The 23,747-nt window shown below is 50.7% G+C and overlaps 1 long non-coding RNA gene across 1 annotated transcript; it reads right to left on the bottom strand.

Annotated features, from left to right (window-relative positions):
* Nucleotides 1–4,529: 4,529 nt before the first annotated feature.
* LOC147573507 (uncharacterized) lies at nucleotides 4,530–23,195 on the bottom strand. The gene is made up of 3 exons (XR_015244540.1): nucleotides 23,096–23,195; nucleotides 7,559–7,629; nucleotides 4,530–7,327 (listed from the first exon to the last, which is right to left on the bottom strand). It is a non-coding gene; the product is annotated as an uncharacterized LOC147573507 (long non-coding RNA).
* Nucleotides 23,196–23,747: the final 552 nt, after the last annotated feature.

A 23,747-nucleotide genomic window follows, 5' to 3' on the forward strand; every position in this document is an offset into this window, starting at 1 on the left:
AGTCAATATCATGGAGGCACACACAGTGCTAACACGGGGTCCAAGTGTGCTGATCAGTTCATATTGGGAAGCCTCTTCTTTCTTAGCAGAACTACCCTGGCCTTCACTCTGCCAAACTGACACGTTTTTCAGATCGGTCTCGGCTCCCACGGACGCTGCAGGACAGCCCCACCACAGGGCCAGGGAACTCAAATGCTCACTGGGCTGAGTGTGACAAGAGTGAGACGGCCCCATCCAAGGAGGCACCAAGGACTCACACAGGATACGGGTCCGGTGTGGCTAGATATTCGGATTTGTCAAAAGAATGCAAAACTGGGCTTATATGGGACTCTCTCCATTTTATATTTATCCTCAATGTTAAAAAAGAAAGAAAAAAAAAAAGAAAAAGAGGACAAAAAAAGACATTGCGCTCTCCAGATAAAATAAGCCCACAGAAGAGCCAAGTTCATGGGCTTTGGCAAGCTCTGGGTTGGAAGTCAGAATAGGCAGCCTCTCTGATCTCGCTGGAAGACCAGCCAGAGCTCCAGGAATACCCATGTCTCAGTTTCCCCATCTGTCAAATGAGCCGATTGGGCCAGATGTTCCAGCTGTCCTATCCCGGGTGTCCTTCTGAACCCTGCTCTTTCTCTCACCTCTGAACAAGTCATGTTCATTTGCAGTTTGAAGCCAGCAAGGAGAAAGGTATTTCGCCGGAATTTCCATTTCTTTGAAGGGCTAATTACCAAAGACAGGGGGGAAACGGCACACCATGCTCGCTTTCACATCTCATTACATTTACTCAGCTTTATTACTAATTCTTTGTTCATATAATTTTCCACCCCGGGATCTGCATTTTTGTCTAGTTACCCCAAGTCAGGAAACCCGCCTGAACGCACGCGGCCCCGATCACCTCCTCCGGTGTTCGTGGATTTTCAAGCGATAAGATAAGCTTCCTGAGCAAAGTGCTTCTCCGAAGAGCATGCTGTCCAAGGACGAAGCTGCAACCAGCGGCAATCCGAAGGGCAGCTGGGGGACGTGCTCCCACGGTCACAGAGACCCCCTGCTTCCATCCGGGACCCACAGACGCCGGCAGGAGGCCCGTCCTCTAGAAGGGCCTATACGAAGAGCGGGAGGAGACACACATTGCTGCCAGAATCATCCCACATCTGCTCTGGGCTGGCAGCTGACGTTTTCTCGTGGAAATGTCCAGCCTCCCCCGCAGATCTTCACCCGGGAAGCCGCACACGGGGACACGCCAGCCCTGGCCACCTGCACTCGGTAGCAAGCGAAACCAAGCCTGGGGTTCCGGAAACGCATCTCCAGTTACTTTGCACGAATTCAGGAAACAGGTCCCCAAAGAAGCAAGAGACGGAAAGTACAGGAAATGTGCACACATTCACCATGAAATACCAACCCAAAGGACAAACTCGGTAATCCCACCAATGATGTTCCGAACCCGTGATGGCTAGCAGCCGACAAATACCCGCAGACCTCAATCCATTTTTATTGTATTCAGGCTGCAGGGTTGTATTTCCTGCCTCCCCTTAGCACCACACATACAGTGTACTTGAAAACAAAAATCTATAATATTGATCCCACAATGTCACCACAATTATTCTTTTGAAACAGCCATTGAAAACAAATTACATCTGCACTGCCTTTTCATCCGCCCGCTGCAAGTGAGCAATGCTCACGGTGGCCTCCAGCACTGGGGCGTTAGCACTGTGTCACTGCCGACAGGACAGCCTAGGGAAAAGCGGTGGGGGAGGGGGCGGCCAGGACGAAAACCAGATCAAAGGGCCATTTTCGGAGGGCACAGGGCCTGCCCAGCCCAGCATCTAGGAGGCGTCCGGACCCGGTGCGGCCGCAAACGTGGTGAATCTGAAAAATCCTGGGTCTGCTTGTCGGGGCCGGGGACTCCTCTCGGCTCAGTAAACCAAACGCCGTCGTCGGACTGATTAAATTGACAGAGGTTTAACCAAGGCCTCATTTTCGGATACTCAGTTTAAAATCTAATGACAACAAGTATTATTTTGAAGCAACATGGTTTCCACCAGATGGCACATAATTCTATTGACAAATGGAAGCATCCTTCCTGGAACAGCGGCCTTTAAAGCAGGAGAGAGGCCCACACCCCCCGTCCTTACACCCCCAAATCCCAACAGACACTGGGATGATCCACCCAAAAGGTGGAAAGGGGTGTCCTCCTTCCCAGCAAGCTGCACTCCAGGAGTCTCGAGAGACCCACAGCGTCCCCCGCCTTTGAGCCATATTGCTAAGGCCTGCTGCAGACATGGTGTCCTGGCCTCAAACGAGATCATGACCCCCTCCGAAACCTGCCAGCCAGGTGCCCTGGGTACGTCTGCCATTGGGGGCCTGCCTGTTTGTTTTCAACTGTCATACTTGGAAAAATTCTCCCCGCACAGTAATTAAATTCCATGCCACCGAGCGGTGGGCAAAGGGAAATTCTTTTGTTAAGGTTTGACCACACAAGTCACAGTGGTGGCTCTTGCAGGCGGGAAGTGATAACTTTGGAGCATTAAAAAAACCAATAGCCTTGTTGACACGGACATGGGAACCTAACCCCTGAAGCCTCCTGGTATGACGCATTGATTTTCCTGTCCGTGTACAGTTCTAAAGCCATCCATTCTGCATGGTCAGGACTCAAAGGGCCAGAGAGAGGAAAAAAATCTGTTCTCTCTGCTGTACCTCCAGGCAAAGTTGAGAAATAAATTCTACGTTTTGAGAGATGATTTGTTCAAGCCATGTTTAAGAGAATATGATTGCATTAAAAAGGGAAAAAATATTTTGTTGCCCTGACCCTCACAACCTGTAGCCACTGACCCTCATGCAAAATCTTGACATCACAGACCCGGCCTAGAAGGGTACGGAGAGTGAGGGGGGTGTGGAGGGCCTCGGAAATTGGGGAGCCTATTTATTATCATCCAAATAATATCGCCGAGCTGTCGGAAAACCGCTCACATAAGCCTGTTCTGTCCACCTGTCGTTCTTCGGGTCCTTCTGCCACTATTATTTTGCAAGATCTGCCATTCTTCCCCGTTGGAGGGCCCCTCGTGATATTACTATGCTCCTGCTTGCTTTCTGATCCTCCTTCTTCCGCAGATGGAACAGGCCAGGCTGACCCACTCTTCAGGGTCTGCCTGAGAGCGGTCCCCAGCCACACACCTCGCCCCGTCCCCATGTGCGGTGGGGCTGCTGACAGCCGGGCAGCAAAGGGCGCCCCCACCAGCCTCCCGTCTCCTCCTCCCGTGCACCCCGGGGCCCTCATTCAAAAATGCCTCCGTGTCACCAAAACGCCTCCCCGTTCTTGCCCGTGACGGGGGGTGGTATACTCTGGGTGATGGAGAGAGAGGCCAGGCTCCGGGGAGATTTGCTGAGACACTGCAGGGGACTCCGTGTGCAGCCGGTCTCACACGTTCAGTACTTTTTTGAGTGTTTAGCTATTTCAGTTCCAAATAAAGCAAGCCTCAGTGCCGGTCAGGAGGCAGAGCTCATAGAAGTGGAAGACGAGTGTTCGAGCTGCAAATTTGCAGTGCTATTCTGCAAAGCATTACATACATCATTTCCTGGTGCAGAGGAATATTGAGCTATTTCAGTGAAGCCAAAAAGGAAAGACCGAAATCGTGTAATTTCCCTGACCTAGACAGAACTACGGACTGAATACAGAAATAGAAAATGCTAAAGTGAATGTTCTTACAAGGTTTGTCTATATAAACATAGACTCCACATATCCCAAGTGTATGCAATGTGAACTCAATCTCAGCATGCACGCACACCACTGAAAGTCATAAACCCAGTCACACAAAACATCCCTACCGGATGATTCCGTCTTGCCAGACCTATAGAAGTATTCTTAAATTAGGTTGGTGTGAATGTGTGCGTATATTTATTATTAAAATACTTACTGTTCTGCCTTTTGAAGTAGATGGACAAATGATTTAGGAGTGGGAATAGACTAGAAACAAAATTAATGCAAATAATGTGTTGATTTTTTTTTTAGCTTGATTAGCCAAGCCAATGGAAAATTCTAGAAAACGTATACAATTATTTTAACTGTCACAGGCTGGCAATTGTAATTGACATGATTTGTACGAGATGCAGTGTAATAACTGAATATATTAAAAAAAAATCTCATGCCTTGATTACCAGGAGAACATTACTAGTGCCACAATATTATTAACAACACAATTATCGTGGCATCCCTAGGATACGCTCTTAGCACTTCAATGCATTAGTGAACCTTTGCTAACGAAGAAAAAATTAAAGTACAGCAAATTTCAAAGCACCAGTTGTACCCAATATCATTAAAAATTTATAAAACTTCCCCTGAACATGACAAGTGTTTGGTTTAAATGAAGATCAGCCACAAGGAGAAAGCAGAAACCTTGTTACCCTTTGTCTCCTTCCCTACCCTATCTCTCTGCCTCTCTCTTTCTCACAGACCTCCCCCAACCGGCACCACCTCAATCCAGCTGAAATATGTAACCATTACAGAGTGACAGCTTGACACACAATGACCCGTCAGAACATTCATCTCTCAATGTTTTATTTTAGTGAGGGGCCAAACTGCAGAAAAAATAAGCAAGTTGTTTCAAGGCTTGGAAGGAGATCAAACATTTCTGGCATCCCCACTTACCAGACCTTTGATTTACAATGGGCTTGTCAGAGCCCGATTAGACAGTGTGTGGTTAAAAACCTACAGAGGCTCCTCTGTGCCCCAGCCCAGCGCCATGTCCCCCACAGAGAGCATCCCTTTGTTCCCGGAACCAGCCAGCCAGGCTTAGGCACAGAACTTTGCACCCTTGCAAGAGGGCCGGGCAGCACGCGTGAAAGCCAGTCTCGCTGCAATTAAATCCCTTTCCCCAAGGGGAAGAGGAAGAGAGAGAGCAAAGAGGGGAATGGAGAGAGAGGGTGCCACCCGAACTCCTTCTGCCATTTTCTCTCTACCTCCCCCTTCCAAGTCAAAAGTCATCATCTTCCTCCAGGAGAAAACAAACCCAGAGATTGCTACCACCAGTGAGCTTTCTCAACCTTATTCAAATGGAAACACTCAGCTTAAAAGAAAGAAAAAAAAAAATGAGTTGGACCAAAAGTGCAGGTGTTTAAAATATGTTCGCGGTATTACGATTTTTGCTAGTAATTACAACTATGAAAATGGCTGGAAATATATTGTTTCAATTTGTATGGAGAACAATTGCAGAGAGAGAGAGAGAGAGAGAGAGAGGCATGATCTGTGCCTGGCATTGGAACGTGTAATTCCTTAACCCTATATGGCAGCACAGGGCTCGCTGGAGCAAATTATGAATACATGTGTTTGGAGAGCTTGAGTAGTAAATTTGGGTTTTGTGCATCCGTAACAATGCAATCTGACATGTGTGATTTATGGAATATTAAGTTAATACAGTATTATGAAATTAGCTTAATGTACTAAAGCTGTAATTTTAAAGTGAAAAACAATGCAGCCAGACGTAAACAATATCAACATTAGCATTTTGTGAAAGCTGAAACCAATTCACTCAAAACGTGTCTGGAGAGTCATAGATTCACCTCGCCTAGACAGGCCCAAGTCTCAGGAAAGTTTCAGACCCCAGGACAACGTCCCGAGCTCCGTGGGCCAAGCCGCTCGGTCTCAACCCAAAGCGGGGTGTGCCGGCCACAGGGGCCAAACCAGGGAGCCCGCACTACCACACCTCTGGGAAAATAGCCAGAAATTACCCCGAGCTCTTCAGAACAGAGGCAGGGCAAAGTCAAGGGACTCACTCTGCAACACCCTGGAAACAAACTCAGGAGAGAGAGGGCTGGGGTGTGAGACACCATCCCGGAAACCCGGGGATCCAGAACCTGGAGTGAACGAGTGTGTGAGGCCAAGGAAATCTTATGGACTAAAAAGGAAAGAACTAGAAGCTCAGTTCTTCAGCTCCTTGGAGGAGCAGCCTACTTGTGACATGAAGGGGAGTCCAAAACCTTGGGGTTACATCAGCATAAGCCATCCCCAAGCCAGCCCAGGACTCATGGGAGGTGGGGGCTGAGCGAGTGCTGGAGGTTTCCTTCCCTAACTCTGGGCTGGGTGGACCGACTAGGGCCTGATGAGCGTCCCCACTGGTTCCTGAACCTCCCCCGTTTACCTTCTCACTCTCCCGGGGCTAAGGACCAACTGAGATTTAGCAGAAATGGAGACTGGGGAGCCGTGGCTCCACACCAGACAGATGTCTGAAGAGCCAGGTTTCAAGATGGCGGGGAGAAAGAAACCCCTTAGAGAAGTTTACCATGGCTTTCTTAGCTTTCCATTGAGATTGCCGGAAAGGTCATGAACATAAGTGAATGGAAATGTCTGGAGCCCAGACGGGGCCCTTTGGGGCATTTTGCTTCCTTGGTCCAAGTGTCCTGCCCCTTGGTGAGCGTCAGGGTGGTAACCCAAACATAGATGTCCTCAAGCCTCGTGGAACTAGAATTAAGGCACTGGATCTGGGTTCACCGGGGCTTAAAAGGCATGCTTGTCCCAGTTTACTTAGAGTTCCGAGATTTGGGATTAAAGATAAGCCTGAACATCCTCCAGGGGTAGAGAACCACACATGTTGGTTCCGCCATTTTGATGAATACCAAACCTATCTGGTAAAGGACCAGATGCCAGGGACCACGCCCAGTCCACAGACAATAGGAGGCCAACTCTGATTAAATGCCCCATGAACTTTTCTTGAAAGAGATCAGTCACCGAACCACACTTTGGAGAGACCCGGTGTATACACATGTTTAAACATTGATACGAGGGTAAACATATATACACTGGGTTTCTTAACGGCATTTTCCTTCTAAAATTCCCGACATGTGGCTTAACGTGGTAATCGGGATTATTTCATTTATCAACATGTCACAGTGTCTTCCCATACCCGTAGTAAAAATAAAAGCATTCTACTTAAAAGAAATGAAAAGTATATGTCCAAGTTAGAGAATAAACAGTTGCCAGAGTTCACACTGGGGCAGATCAACTCTCAAGTCTCGCAGAGAGGTTTTGTGCCTCCTCTGTCTTGCAAAGGCATCTGGCTGTTTTCTCTTGGTTTGTTGGCTTTTATTTTTAAGATGCCCTACATTTGTTACAGGAGCCAGGGAGGCAAGAACTGAAAGCCAATACTAATGTTTTAATTCCATCAAGTACGTTTCCATTCCCATTTTGCATTTTGCATTAGGAACCTAGACTCAGACAATCCTTCACAGCACCGTGGCTTGCGGTCGGGCACAGGGGCTTCACCTAACCTGACAAATGCTTATGCTTCACAGCACGAGGACAAACGGGGCTCAGAGTCAGGAACCCGCTCGCTGCTCTCTCTCCCTGCAAAGGGCAAACATATTGTCTGGTTACAATGTGTTTATAGAGAGAGGCCACCGCATCTTACTCCTAATGTGAGTGCCTTTGGAGGCACCTTTTTGTGTTTCTCCTCCAAAATTCTTAATCTCCGGAATCACATAACCCTCCCCAAGAAAGCAAGGGGCTCTATCCCAACCTCAGAGCCAAGCAACCCAGCCCTTCTTCCCGACTCCCCATCTCCATAAGCACGCTCACTCGGCTCCAGCGAGGGACCGTCTCTCTCCCCTCAGAGGACGGGAGTGACAAGGCAGGCAGCTTGCTCGATTCTGAAAGATGAACATGTTTCAAATGAAACAATTAAAATTAGTATACATCTGCTCCTGCCTCAAATTTTGTTGTTTTTTGGTCACCGCTTTAAAGCGGGCAATGCCCGTTTTGGTCACCTCTGATTATTTCTGCATCACGTGTCGATATATTTTAACTGGAAGAAAGAGAAGAGAAGTGGCAAACCCTGGCACAAAGGGTCAGACTTAAAGGTTTGCTAAATTCAAAGTCATGCAACTCAAAAAAAAAAAAGAAAAGAAAATCACACAAATAAACAATGAAAACTGCACACAGCGTACAAAAGTATGCACGCAATTGTGTGTGTGTGTGTGTGTGTGTGTGTGTGTGTGTGTAAAACAGATAGGCTTTCTGAATGCTTCCTATTCTAATAACACTTTAAAAAAAAAAAAAATGAGACTAGGAGCGCCTGGGTGGCTCAGTTGGTTGAGTGTCTGAGTTTGGCTCAGGTCATGACCTCGCGGTTTCTGAGTTCGAGCCCCGCGTCAGGCTCTGAGCTGACAGCTCGGAGCCTGGAGCCTGCTTCGGGTTCTGTGTCTCCCTCTCTCTCTCTGCCCCTCCCCAGCTCATGCACTCTCTCTCTTTCTCTATCTCTCTCTCTTTCTCAAAGACAAATAAATAAACTTAAAATAAATAAATAAAATCAGAATATATGCTTTGAGTTCTAAAAAGCAGTCTCTCAGTGAACTTTTTCAAAACCAGTCCTCACCTTCCAACTTCCGTCACACAGCATCCTTGCTAATCTCGCCGGGGGTTAATAATTCAGCCCCAGAGCTGTCAGCCATATAGAAGAAAATTCTTTCTTACAATCTGTCCCTCAATCACAAGCAACGGGACTATATGGGTTGACCTGTTCTATGATAGTGGTGGCTCGGAGGGAAGAAGCAACGGGAAGAAAAATTGTCTAAACAGGCTAACCGTCCCCAGACCCGGGCTGTGGGCTCTTTGCAGCCAGCAGGTGCGTGGACCCCATTCTCGCCCCCCACTTAGCAAATTATGTATAAACAAATTAACTTCCTGGGCTGGTTCCCTCTGAATTACTCCCTGGTCTCGGCGTGGTTTTCCATCAGGACAAACCTTTTCCTTTCCCTTATGCACCAGCAAACATACTGATACAATTTAAAGGTCATGTTCTTTTCAAACTGACAGAGCCCTCCAAAGTTTTGACGAGAGGCCCTCCAAGCCTCACACCCCTACAGGCGGAAAGGAATTAAGTAAAGCATCACTTGGTGGAAGCTCAATCATGTGAACTGATTAGAAAATGCATCCGGGGAAGGGGCCTCCGCAAGGTGACGGCAGCTCATCTCGAAAGGAGATGTCACACGGCGAGGCAGAGAGCCCCCGACACCGGGCTGGGGGAGCCACGTGAGGGTCAATGAAGATATAATGACCTCCCCGCGAAAAGCCTCTTCTTTCCCAAATCCCCAACGAACACCACCTCATCGGCCTCACCTTTTTATTCGGTCCAACTTTACCCCAAACCCGAGACTGAATTAACGGCGTCGTGTCTTAACCGCCAAAGGACATTTGCTTGATAACTGAGGAATCTCCAGGAGTATGGATTCTGCATACATGTGCATTGTGTGTAGACATTGATATGTTTATTTGCAGTTGTGTTTGTGTTATCAGGGGACAGGCAGTTTGTGATTTTTTTTTTTCTTTTTTATCTGTCCCTGGAACAAAAAAAAAAAAACAAAAAACCTGGCACTGTGTCGTTGATGTTATCAGCAGACGCTGTGCCCTGGGAATCTAACCAATGGTGTTGCGCTCTCTTCTGGTATTACTATTTTTGTTACTGTTATTATTATTTGACATTTTTGCTTTGATGACTTTGTTCTTCAACCGAAACCTGCCGAGGATCACTGAGACATAACTGTGCTTGATGGTCAAAGAGGTTCCTAACGCTCTCCGTCCTAACCGGTGTGGCATGGTGACATCATCCTCCTATCATGGAGACTGGGGACCTTGAGCGAGGCCTTGGATTTCTTGCACACCCCCTAACCCAAGGTGGCCTCCCCTCCAAGGTCTGTCCCTCTGGATTCTTCTGAGGGTCTCTGTGTAACTCCAGGCTTTATCTTTAGGGGGAAAGACCGGCCCACCTCCAAACACCCACCGAGAACTGAAATAATTTATCCCAGAGGAAAAAGAAAATGGTTTTGTTGTGATTGCACACACATCCTCAAAGTCAGCCCCGAGCTTGTTAGATTTTTACTGGAATGACTTTCCTTTTGAAGTTTCCCTCCTGGTTTAATTGATGCACATAAATGCACAGCCTTGGCTGCCCCTGTCATGGAAGGCTGGGGCTGGAATCCTGGAATCCAGTCATCAAATAGGTTTTCCTTGTCACTGTTCCCTTGACTTCATACCGCTTGTCTTTCCAAAATGAAGCACCCCCTTCCCTCTCTCCGCCACAGACACGAGCTGCCCCAACCCTCGCCCACTTCCTCCAGCTGCCCATGCCTCCCTTACCAGACCTGCCCTCCCGGTCTCCTTCCTACTGATGCCCCTCAGCCGTCACAGCCTGAGACATGTGTGCTGTGGGTCCAGAGCCACCCTGCAGGACACAGGGAAGACTTCCCAGAGCAGGTGGTGGTTGAATTCAATCTCGGATGAAGGCATGCATTATTAGCAGCACAGTCACTGTGGACCGCTTGTTCAGAAAACGTAAGAAAAAAAGCACTGAGGTTCTCATGAAAACTATACTCCATGTTCTTACAATCTGGCCATCCGAACATTGCCTATCATACCTTCACTTGGTCTTATTTGGGGGCGGGGGAATGGGGTGGAGAGGGTAGCCAATTAAAGTGAACCAAATAATCAATCAGCATCCATTAATCAACCTTTATAACCAAGCACTCGCAGCTATTGGCTGGAGATGCAAACAGAAAATATCTTTCTGCTCCCTAGGAGTTCAGTGAGAGCAAGACACATTAACTGCCCGGCCTTTCTGGAAGTCCTGCGGGTTAACAGAAACTGATACTAAGCACCCGAGGGTCAGAGCAAAGGCAGCAAAGATTGGGGCCCCCATATCTTCATTTGGTCTCATTCCTAAATGCCCATGTCCCGTTGCCACACTAGTAACCGACGCAGAAAAGGATCGTTAAATACGCTGGGAATGACGCAGTCGGGCCTCAGACCCGAGGACTCTTGTCCTCGTGAGAAGGGCTTCAGCTCAAAGAGGATCAAGGTGTTTCGTACCCGTGGGCTCTTCTGCGTCCTTGCTAAATCTGTCTTCCTCCATTTCTGGAGGGAACTTCAAAATCTGCATGGCTCCTCACATTTGCCAGGAAGGGAAGGAATCCAAGACCTTGAAATAGCGGAGGCTCTCTCCCTCATTTAAAACTTTCGTTCCTGGAAGAAGTTTAAGGATGTTGTATAAATGTTTTAAAGACGTGATGCAGAGGCATAGCCTGCTCCCTTCTCCTCTGGGGAGTCCGTCCTGTTCTCTGCAGACATCAGGCCTGTGGGTCAAGCAGGGCCAGTCATGACACCCTTGCTCCTGTGCCCAGGACAGGGCTGTCTGTCAACTGGAATGGGGGGAGGGGTGGACACAGGTCAGCGTGCCCCAGAGATTGGGGGGGGGGGACACAGGTCAGCTTGCCCCAGAGAATTGGGGGGGGGACACAGGTCAGCTTGCCCCAGACAATAGGGAGGGACACAGGTCAGCTTGCCCCAGAGAATGGGGGGGGGACACAGGTCAGCTTGCCCCAGAGGGACCTTACAGACAACAAACACAGGCTACAAGGGTTTTATATTTTCAACCTTGAACTACTCTTTTACTGTCAACAACCACGTTTGAGAATACTTCTCTTTTTTTTAATTGTTTTTAATGTTTATTTATTCTTGAGAGAGAGAGAGAGAGACAGACTGTGAGCGGGGGAGGGGCAAAGAGAGGGGGAGACACAGAATCCGAAGCAGGCTCCAGGCTCCGAGCAGTCAGCACACAGCCCGACGCGGGACTTGAACTCATAAACTGTGAGATCATGACCTGAGCTGAAGTCTGACGCTTAACCGACTGAGCCACCCAGGTGCCCTGAGAATACTTTTCATGGAACTTCTGTTTGGCTGTTTTATGGCACCGTGCTTCGGGTGAGCCCGGACGAAGCGTTTGAGGGAAAATGTTCTCCGCTGTGTCCACGTGAAACAAGGACACCGACACCAGACCCTCTTGGTGCAGCCGGTTCGTCTGACCAACGATGGCAGCCCCACTCCTCCGTGCCTCACGGCGCAAGGGCTGTTTCAGCCAAGAAGAAAGACCTCGCGGGGTCGCCCTGGCCTTGAAGTGGCTTCACTGAGCAGGCCCCACCGATGTGTCCGTACCTTGCAAGGCTGCTGGCCCGGGTCTGACCCTCGGCGCAGCAAAGTGCTGCGTGCTATTTATCTCACCCCCAGAGTCTGAGCACAAGTCCCCACGGGTGCGTGTCTGGGGTCGGCCGGGATGGCCCATCAGAAACCCATGGTTCTGGTGCTTCGGGTTAGACCCTGCCTGTTCCCTCAAGGATAGAGCATCACTGAACTGGATGATATTTTCCTCTCCTGTGCCAAAGCAATAAAAGCCACTGGCCTGGGCTGTGTATCCTGCCTGTGCCGCTAACAAGACACATTCCTTTCTGTTCGTGGCAAGTAGTGTAAGTTTCTGTCTTATGTCACAATCTCTGACAAGTGTTCCAGCACAAAAACAGTATCTTGGCACCAGGAAAATGACCATCGCTTTAAAAGATGAAACTCTCAAGGACACCAAAAGGGTAAGAGCCGCGGGAGAAAAGCCAGCCCCTCCCATGCCCGAAGACCACCCTACAAATCACGTCGGAATTGTTCCGCTCTTATCAAACTCCCCGGGGTTCACACCAACCACTCGGCCCAGGGATGCTGTTTGGCAATTCCACACACGCTGAGGCCACAGCAAACTGATTGGAAAGCCAGACCGGGGACAACCTCTTTCCTTCTTCCACTTTTTATACTTCGTTTAATTCTGTTTTACTTCTGGATCTTCAAGAAGAATGAATTCTCCAGGCCCCGGGTGGCTTTGTCGGTTAAGCATCCAACTCCTGGTTTCATGACTCAGGTCGTGATTTCACAGTTCATGAGTTTGAGCCCCGACTTGGGCTCTGTGCCCACAGCACAGAGCCCGCTTAGGATTCTCTCCTCCTCTCTCTGCCGCTCCCCTGCTCATGCTCGCTCTCTCTCTCTCTCTCTCTCAAAATAAATAAACTTAAAAAAATAAAGAATGAATTCTCGGTGCAGGGTATCACTTCTCAGTTTGGAGCACAGAAGCCTTATGCCTCTGAAGTACCTTTCAGAGACAGCATTTCTGATGGGGGAAAAAATACAGTGGCTTTGAACTTCATCACATGGCCAACTTCCTTTTAAAAACACAACACAGGGGCGCCTGGGTGGCGCAGTCGGTTAAGCGTCCGACTTCAGCCAGGTCACGATCTCGCGGTCCGTGAGTTCGAGCCCCGCGTCGGGCTCTGGGCTGATGGCTCGGAGCCTGGAGCCTGTTTCCGATTCTGTGTCTCCCTCTCTCTCTGCCCCTCCCCCGTTCATGCTCTGTCTCTCTCTGTCCCAAAAATAAATAAACGTTGAAAAAAATAAATAAATAAATAAAATAAAAAAAATAAAAACACAACACAGGCTTGTTTAATAAACATGGCATCTATGAGCATAATATCTCAGAGAGCCACAGGGACGCCTGGCTGGCTCAGTCGGTAGAGTGTGCCACTCTTGACCTTGGGGTTGTGAGTTCGAGCCCCACTTGTAGAGAGATTACCTAAAAATAAAATGTCTACAGGGGCGCCTGGGTGGCTCAGTCGGTTAAGCGTCCGACTTCGCTCAGGTCATGATCTCGCAGTCCGTGGGTTCGAGCCCCGCGTCGAACCCAGTAAGAAAAACGTTAACTGAAAACTAGGGCTTGTTTGTGTGTCGGAGCCCTGCATGTCACAGGGTGCTGGTGACCACCAGTCTAGAATCCACAACTATTTTACCATCGGAATCCAAGGAGAAGCCAAAGCTGAGCCTAGAAGGTTTTGTCCAGGCAACACCAACAACTCCAGCACTGGACCCTGCAGCCCCCTGAGTGTGGGCGGCTGAACATGAGACCCTCACACCTCACCATCACGCCCCTCAGTCTCCCTGACGGAGCTCAGCCTCTGAGCCTAGAAGGTGAACGCAAGTTTGAAAGTCAAAGTCTCTTTTGCAGAAGAACCGGCACTCTGAGCTAAAGTTCCGACTCAGTGCGCTGAGTCTTAGTGACATGGTGCGTTGACAGGATGAGTGGTCGTGAGTATCCCTGCTTTCAAAATTACCCACAACCCTTAGAGTTCAGATCAGAACATGGTTTGCTCTGTCTGGGCAGGAGCCAAGTTAGATCAAGTTCAAGGGTCCTCCGAGGAGACTCAGGGCGTGCAGGTAGTCTTGTTTGAGAGGCCATGCCGGGTCACCCAGCCACACCCACTGAGCAGGAGCCCCGGTGCCCACCCAGCACACCATCCTTCATTCCCTGTGACACCTACTCGGGGCACACAGCCTACTCCACAAGCCACACCCAGAGCACGCCTGCCCCCCAGGTCTCTCGTACCCAGAGCCAGACAGAGCAGGGCACACAAGGCTGTCACAAGTGCATTCCACGACCTGAAGTCCCAGATCCCCAGGGAAATGTGTTCCTTCCTTCCCTCTCTTGTTCCAGGACCCTCGCCAGTTACACACTCCCACCCGGGACAGCTTGAGCCCCAGGCCGGGGTATAATGGAGCCCTCGCCACTCTGCTCCCGCAGGGAGTCTCCCACCACCAGCAGAGCCAACTTCCGGCCCGGCACAGGCTCCAAGCCTTTTATAAACTGAAAATGAATGAGGCTCCCTTAAATAAGGGAAATGGGTGAGGGGATTCCAACTGCCCCTTCCCTAAAGAGCCTGAGCGGGGGGGGGGGGGGGGGGGGGGGGGGCACTATGACAGTCCAGGCATTCAGCAGGCTTCCCTCAAGAGGGAGGGGGAGAGAAACCTGCCCAAACGGCCATCCCCAGGAATCCTGGAAAAGGGAGAAAGGAGGATGTGCTTGGGCAAAGAACATTCCCGAAGGGTGGCAGACATGAAGATGGGGAAGGGGGCAGAGCAAGGAGACAGGTGTATGTATGTCTGTGTCTTTCAACCAGGCAGTTCAATCTCAGGTTATTTTATTTGACAAATAAAACCAAACTGCATATTTATGGACTAATGATGTGAGATATGGCTCTTTTATTCATACCCACTGCTGTTTAAAGACCAACTGTAAATATTCCTAAGACTTTTTGCAACTTGGTGTGGCACAGGTAGGCGGCCCTGAGCACAGCCTTGAGGCTCTGTTGATGATGGCACTGCCTCAAGGTCAAGGTCACAGTTTTATCACCTTTAGCAAAGTTGACTGCTGAGAGAGAACATCTCCTCTCAAAAAAAGTCACTCACTGCCAGGTTCGGTGCTGGGCTTGGGGTTTCAGAGCCCGCTGGAGCATGCTGGTCCCTGGTCCTGATGCTCGGCCATCACAAGGAGTCGGTGGCTGGGGCAGAGGGAGGCTGTGGCAAGATCATTCCACGCCAGAGCTGAAACATCTCCCCACTCCCCACCCCTTGCCATCACTCATGAGGGAAGTTTGTTAGCTCTCGGCCCAAAATGAGTTAAGGATATATGGTTGCAATCATCATGCCTTATCTACCATCTGACTGAACCACATCTGACTCCAAAAAGTAGGAGCAAGGGAAAGAGGCCGGGTGACCCAAGGAGAAGAAAACAGTCCTCTCTGTCTCTCCAGGGGCAGAGTGAGGATCCCCACTGGTCCGTGTATCCCACCCAGAGCACATATTGCTGGTGGGTGGGAGCGGGCCGAGGAGAAGGGTGACCCCGGAACTGAGCAGAGACGGTGCGGGTACCGGGGAGACACCTGCCATCAGACCTCAGGGGGCCGAGTGTGCTCTCTCCCAGGTCCCACCAGGTCTGGACGGTCGGAGCAGACCATGGGCTCAGGTGGCTGAGCCTGTCCACAGCGAGGGCATTAGAGGTGGGGAGGGGGGCACACAAGGGAAGCCCCAGCCGGACCCCGTCTCAGGAGGGCCCCCTGAGTAAATAGAGTCACTATCACAGAAACACCACCTGCCGCCCGGGGGACATCTCCCAGCTTAGAGATGACCCAGAGCAGCCGTCACTCAAACAGAACCTCCACCTTGCAGAAAGCCCGCCACAGGCCAAGGGCCTGCTCAGGGTGCCCGGATCCCGGGGTCGGCGCGGACACAGGGCTCCACGCGGCACTTATCTGCAAGAAGTTGTCCCCGGCAGCAACTCCTGCTCACGGACGAGTGAATTCCTGATTGCCCGTGGTGAGAAAGACACACCTTCCCATTGGCTGTTTAGTGACAGCTCTGGATCCCGTGTGGGACGGGGCACATCTCGGAAAAGGTCAATTCCAGTGGGTGGAGAAGAGGAGACTTTCCCAGGGAGGGAGCAGCACAAGAAAGTCACAGGCGTGAGAGGCTAACAATGCAACCCGACCGTTGTTCCAGGTGCAAAGCCTTGCGCCACCCGGTTAGGCCTGCCTATCTGACTCCTCTCCAACCACCGCGGATGCGTTCTCTCAGCTTCCGTCACACCCGCTGCTCTGACCCCAGGGCCTTTGCCTGTGACTTGCCCCGCGTCAGGAATGCTCTTTTGTTAGGCCTTCCCTTGGCTGGCTTTCAGATCCCGAAAGCCTAAATAAAGCCGCCGGTCATATCCACCTGTGGTATTTTCTTTTCAGAGAGCACTTCCTGCTCTCTGAAATCAGCTTCTTTCTTTGTCTATTGGTTCCTCTCCTGCTCCCCCAAAGTCTACAACCTCCACGAACGCAGGCATCTTGTGTGTTTTGTCCACCATCTTCAGAGACGAGGACAATGTCAGCTAAGGGTAAACCCTTCACAGCTAAGGAATATTTGGTGGGTGAGGGGAAGGCATAGTCTGGCCTCTCTGGGGCCTGGGCGCCCATCAGCGGAACCTATGGCTGTCCATCCTTCCTCAGAGTTGCGGAAACAGCATGGGAAACACAGCTCGGGTGGCTGGGAGCCAGCCAGGGCAGAGCCAATGGGTTCTGTGCAGAAAACACTAGTCATTTTCCGCTAGGGATGGTCCGGGCTTGCTGGCACAGAGGGTCCCTGAGACGCTGGAGCAGGGCCACTGGTGGTCACAGCGGAGAGGATGTTTGCACTCACTCCATTACAAGTGCTACAGAAGGTTCTGCCCAGGCATTGCTCCGGGGGTCTTTCAGCCGGGCCTCCAGGCACCAGATCCTTTGGGAAAACAGCCTGTGTCTTAGCTTCCCAGGGAAGGCTGCCGCACGCGGCTCAGCCAGGGCCAAGGCGTGCTGCCTGACACTGTGTCAACCCCACGGCACAGGGGCAGCGTGGCAGGGCCCGGGGTCACAGCCTCACAGAACTGGCATACACCCCGAATCCGTGCGAGGGCCAAGGGACCGATTCCCAGTGCCCATGAGAGTTTCCTGCAAGACTCTGGAACACGGGGGCCTATTCAGAGGAGAAAGGTATTCCGGATGCAGAGAAAGACCCCACAAGAGAGACCACAGCTCTGCGTGTAAGCCGCCAATGGCCCGGGGGGCCAGAGGAGGAGTGGCCTTGTGCATTCGCAGGGGGTCCCCGATGAAGGAGTCCACGACTCACAGGGACACCTGTTGGGTGAGGTGTCCGCCATGCTTCTCAGCCGCTGAGGAAGTGTTAAACCCAGATCTCTGGACCCAGGTTGAACCACTTACTAGGTTCAAATGATAGGACGTCTCAGTGAGCCGGTGTCCTAACCTAAAATACTGAGGCAGTCGCTACCTATGCCCGTGGATTGTTGAGAAGAGTGGACAAGGTCACCTACCTCAGGAGCTCGGCGATTCCTGGCCCTCAGTTTGTGTTCCGGGCTATTAGTGCTGCTTCTCCCCGGCACCTCGTGGGCCTGTCCTCCAGGGCCCGGCCAGAAGAAACCCCATGAGTCCCTAGATCTTTAGATCCTTAGCTCTAAAGCAGAAATCCCATGAGTCCCTAGATCTTTAGATCCTTAGCTCTAAAGCAGAAACCCCATGAGTCCTTAGATCTGAAGGGGGAGCCTGGCTGGACACACTGTGCCCTGGCTGAAGTTTCGGGACCCCCTGAGTCGTCCACTCTGCCCCTGTCCTGCCCCCGTCCCCTCTCACAACCTCCACGCCATGATCCTCCTCTGCATTACCACCCAGATAAGATTCTTGGCCCATTTCTTCTTCATTCCAGACAGTGGATGTCGGAGCCTCAAATAGCTTGCATCATGAGAAGCTGATATTCGAGGCCACATCAGAACATCAGAGATTTGGGCCACATAAGGACACAGAAAATACCCACTCACCAGGCTCTGCACAGCTGCTCCTCTCCCAAAAGGAGATTGGAAAGGGACGTCATCTATAGAAAGAACATTCCAGAATCACAATTATGTAAGGCTCCTTTGACCAAAGGGAGTCGGGTGCCGTAGGATGAGAGGGCCCTCCCTTCGTCTGTGCAGGAGAGAGACCAGGTGAGGCTCCTGGCCTCCCCTGCCAGGGAGGCACCGGCTCAGGAAGTTGGGGGTTTCCCTGAGGAAGCAGAAGATGAAGCGTTTGTGTTTTGTTTGAATTGATAATGATGTCAGTTTCTGTTATGGGCTCGTTACAACAAACCTGGGACGTATTAGCGGCTCTTTAATTGAATTTGGAAATAAGAAGGAGAGTTTTGAACTGTCTTGTAAACAGTGGATGCATGGGCCTCCGTGGTGACTGCCTACAGCATGAGACAGAGGGAGATGGGGACGTGGCGTCCCTCTCACCCGCCACTGGGCCCCCGAAGTGCACTAGGAGGTCCTGCTGGGCTCGTCGGGTTACAGAGGAAGATCAGACCAGGAGCGATTCCCAGAGAGGAGAAGCAGACCCGACGAGATGCAACCTTTTATCTTTTTATCCCAAACCAACAGCACAAGAACTGTTGACCGCCCAGCCCAAGCAGAGTCTCCTCCTGGGAACCCCACAGGGCCCCCAGCAGCCCTTGCCCCGTGACAGCCTGCACCCTGTCAGCCTTGCCCTCCGGGAGGTGAGTTCATCAGCCCAGGACCCCCCTGCCACATCCTCCCGGAGCCCTGGCTGTCCAGCCCACGCCCTGACATAGGAAATCTAGAAAGTCCTTCCTTTTTGCCTCACCCTCTCCTTCTCCTCTCCACTTGCGTCCTCTACCCCACATTCTCATATCAACCCCTATGCAGCCCCTTCCAGAAAACCCTTGTGAATGATCCAGGGTGTGTGTTTCTTTATTTACTCATGCCTGCAAAACCACATACAAATACACCGTGTGCACACATACTATGGGTTGGGGAGTGGGAGAGGAGTGACCAAATTTAGCAAATAAAAATACAGGACATACAGTTACGTTGGAATTTCAGACAACCAAATCATTTTTTAAGCTATTTTTAGATATTTACCGTTTGAAATTCAAATTCAAATTTACGGAGCATCCTGTTGTTTTTGTTTTTAATTTTTTAATGTTTATTCTTGAGAGAGAGAGAGAGAGTGTGAGCAGAGGAGGGGCCGAGAGAGAGGGAGACAGAATCCAAAGCAGGCTCCAGGCTCCATGCTGTCAGCACAGAGCCCGATGTGGGGCTCGAACTCACAGACCATGAGACCATGACTTGAGCCGAAGTCGGAAGCTCAACTGATTGACCCCCCCCAGACGCCCCCTGAGCATCCTGTGTTTTATCTAGCAGCCCTGGGCAGAGGGTGGTTTTATTCTTTTGTAAAATCTGACGACAGCGCTCACACACTTCTCTCTCAGGGCTCTGTGCACTTATCTCCAGGCCAACAGGTACAGCTCTAGCACATTCTTTTTAATGGATGCATAATATTCCGCGGTGGGGGGTGTTCCTCGATCCCCAGGCGACTGATCACCTCTACTTTCAGTTCACTGTCACGGTTGTTGCTTTAGTAAATCCCCACCCTTGGCCAAAGGGAGACAAGACAACATGATTGGCTCTGTCGTGCCTCCTTAAATTAGCTGTCACGGCAAAGTCAGATCACAAGTCCTGAGCAGGAGAACGCATGGCTCAGAGCGGCCAGCCCCCGTGAGACCCTGCGGCTACACGGGCGCCCTGGGTGGGGAGGAGGGACAGCAAGGAACCCCCAGATGCCCCTTCCCAGCCGGGAGCATAACAATGGGGACGCTGAAATGCCTCGGGGCTCAAAGCCTGAAATGTGCTCAAAGGGAGAACCACAGACCCACCCGTCTGCCAGAACCCACGCCGGCATAATTATTTTGCACGCACACCCCCGCCTCCCATCAGTCATATCTTTAACTTCATCCTTGCTGCTGAGAACACAAAAATAAAAAATACGTAGCAGCTCGGCTGACATTACAGCAACAGCATAAGCCTCATTTTACCAACCATTTAACTCCCTCTAAGGACCCCGCTCAGACACACGGGCACGTTGATGGGAGCTGTACAAAGGTCAGTGATTTGGAGGCTCTTTCCGACAATTTGCCAGGATTTTGGCATTTGTAAGCATCCATAGGACAGCTCTCTAGCAAGCTGACCTTGACAGCGAATGGGATAAATAAACCTTCAATTTACCCCCTCCAGCTCTCCGCGAGCCGGCCGGTCCCCACGGAGCCTTCACCTGTCCATATCGTTCAACTGCCTGCAACTTCCGACTGACGAACATCCACAGCTCCGCGGCCCAGTGACAAACACCATCTAACAGATGAGGCTTCTGGAAAGTCAAAGCCAATACTGCTTCCATTGAAAATTTAATGCCAGCTCCGTCTTTGCCCATCACTCTTCCGACTGTTGCACGTGTCCCAGGAGGCCCTTGAAGGTACGGCACTGCTCCATAACAGGTAATGACGTGGCATTTAATGATACTGTCCAAAGTGATCCCGGTCTTTGGGAAGTAATGTGCTCTCATGTACCAGATAAGCACCGCCGAACGCACCGAGCCGCCGTATCTTTCACGGCCCTGTCACCAGATACAATGTGACACATCCCCGGCCATCCTACCTGCCGCTCCTCCGACCCCGCTAGCAGACAAAACGCACACTTTCAGAGCAGAGCTCCAAAGCGTTAAGGGAATTCAGGCAAAAGGTAGGCTGGGAACGTGCCCGTAACGAAGAACCCACAGCTTCTTTAATACTTGAGCACTCTCAGAGTCGCTCCTAAAATCTGTGAATTATACCTCATTGAAAAATGTCCTTAATCGACTCTGACATGTTCTATTGGAGGCAGAAAAAATGTTTCAGTATGATAGATAAGGTTAAAAATGTTACTACTCTGATCATTTACTCGAGTGCCTGGCAAAAAAAAAAAAAACAAAAAACAAAAAAACTCTGAAGCCAAAAACCATTTACATCATTCATCAGATGCAACAGAGGTGGGGGGGGTAGGGAAACACACACACACACACACACACACACACACACACACACACCCTTATCTGACAGCCCATTTTAGCTGATGGGACAAAGTACGCATTTTCAATTTTTTGACAAAGTTATGTTGTTCACGTAGATAAGGAGAAGAACAACTGTCCCATTTCTACGGCACGCCAGAAGGCCTGGAAATGGGGCTTCAACTGTAATGTATCTGCAAGCCACGCAGAGCACAGCACACGGAGCAAACAGCACCTTCAGGCTGCAGACCAGATCGCGCATCACCCCACTTCCCAGGGGCTTTGCACACAGCCCCAGAGCCCAGAGTCCCCCGCCGGGACGTGCCGCGTGCCTCCGCCACAAGGGCGAGACGTCCCCTCCCCAGTGCTCGCCCCGAGGAGTGGCCATGTGCAGAGGCTGCCAATAGAGAGGGCCTTTCACAGGCTGGTTTCTCACAGAAACACCAAGCCTCGCTGTTTGCTCTGCACTTTGGCTGGCACCGCTGGGTGCAGAGCTGGGTGGCCAAACCCCTCGAGTCCAGCACATTGTCCCGCGGGACCGGTCTCACGCAAACGAAACCTGGGAACGTTCTGGGCAAGGGCCTTCCAAGTCGTGTTAACTCTACGCCAGGTGTTCATCCAAACACCACCTTCTGCCGGACCACACGGGCATCTGCCTAGACAGACTCCGCGTTCTCCCACCGCAGTGACAAAGATCCCCAGCAGAGCCTAGGGACGACGAGTCTGAGTCCTAACCGCCACGGATGGGGACGGCTCTCGGGCCCAAGGCCGTGCAGCTGCATGACCGTGGGCCGGCGCCTTCATCCATAAAGAGGAGGGGGCGAGAGTGGCAGCGGTAAAGACGTGCCAAGCACCATGCCCGATGCCCTGGTGACAGGAACTGGTGACGCTTGGGACCGAGGGAACTTTCCCTCCAACTCTGACCGGTGAGCAGACGTGCTCGGAAACGCGCCACTAACATTCCGCTGGTTTGTCGAAAAGCAAGTCTCTTTTAAACCAGTCGTGGACAGGATCGTTTTCCAAAAAGACTCCTGCCCTGAGGGATTGAGGTTCATTGTAAACCTGGCAGAGACGCACCGGCTCAGGCCACATCCGGGGAAAAGAATCTCAGCAGAAGTTTTCCCTGTCAGGGTCAGTGGGACCAGGGAAAGCCAGGAAAAAGGTTACAGAGCCAACAGTGATTCAACAGTAAACCTCCCCGAGAGTGGGAAACCACACAAAACCTGCAAATGTCACTTCTTTCCAAATCCGTCATCCTGTGTAGCCAGCAAACTTCCTCCAGCAAAGAAACCACATGGGCCACGGCCACATGGCTGGGCAGGGCTTGTGGGCCTGTATGGTTTGCCTTGTGTGGCACACAAGTTTTTAAAAACACTTGGGGCACCTGGGAAGCTCAGTCAGTTAAGCATCAGACTCTTGATTTCGGCTCAGGTCATCATCTCACGGTTCGTGGGATCGAGCCCCGAGTCAGGCTCTGCACTGGCAGCATGGAGCCTGCTTGGGATTCTCTCTCTCTCTTCCTCTCTCTCTGCCCCTCCTTTGCTCACATGCACTCTCTCTCTCTCTCTCTCTCTCTCTCAAAAATAAACATTGAAAAAATTTTATGCCATGATGAGCACCAGGTGATGTATGGAAAGTGTTGAATCACTATATTGTACATCTGCAACTAATATAAATAACACTGTATGTTCACCCTGCTGGAATGAAAACAAAATTTTAAAATAATAATAATAAAAATAATTAAAAGTTAAATTGAATTTTAAAAATTAAAAATAAAAATACTTCATCGGTTGCTATCGCAGATCTTCCCTGACAACCGTGTCCAACCTGAGAAGGACAGCGTTCCTTCGAGTCTACGGACTCGATGTAAGTGAGACCTCCTACCTGGTAGTGACCAGCATTTATAACCCCGTAACATTCAAAAATTGGGAAACACCACGTGAAAATATACCATCTTTATGAAACACTTTTCTAGACCTACTCTTGCCTCTATGAAAAGCAGGAAGAACATTCTAGATACCTGGCCAGGATTCGCTGAGATGGTCGAAGTCACGGGAAACGTGAGGAACCATCATGGGCCAGAAGACACGATGGCTACCTATCAGGTGGGATCCCGGACTGGCTCCAGGAACAGAGAAGGACGCTAGTGGGAAAACTAGAGGACTCCCAGTGAAATCAGGAGTGGAGAAGCAGTAATCGCTTCATGCCAGTATCTCAGTTTTGGCAAATGTGCCCCGGGAAGGTCAGCTGCTAACGTGAGGGGCGTGTGGGAATACCCTGTGTGACCTTCGCAACTTTTCTGTAGCTCTAAAGTTAGTCCAGAATAAAAAAATTCATTTAAGAGAAAAGTGAGAAGTGGCGCCTGGGTGGCCCCGTCAGTCAAGCATCCAACTCTGGGTTTTAGCTCATGTCATGATCTCATGGTTCCTAAGTTCAAGCGCACCACAGTGGCTCAGTGGCAGCTCTGTGGACCCCATTACACACGGTGATCCGTGGCCTCTTGCCAGGCTGTTCTCCACTGACACCGTCCCTCGTGGCCGGTGCAGGGCCACAGCTGATCAAGACTCCCCACCCCCCCATCCCCTGCCCATCCTCAGGGCCACTGGGGCCACGAGAGAGGGCGATGCAGGGAGGACGGAGGGCTATGCTTGAATTCTCACGGGCTGCCGATT

Source organism: Puma concolor, chromosome E2 (genome assembly GCF_028749965.1).
Source record: "Puma concolor isolate L17-30 chromosome E2, mPumCon1.1.hap2, whole genome shotgun sequence".
NCBI classification, from domain to species: domain Eukaryota; kingdom Metazoa; phylum Chordata; class Mammalia; order Carnivora; family Felidae; genus Puma; species Puma concolor.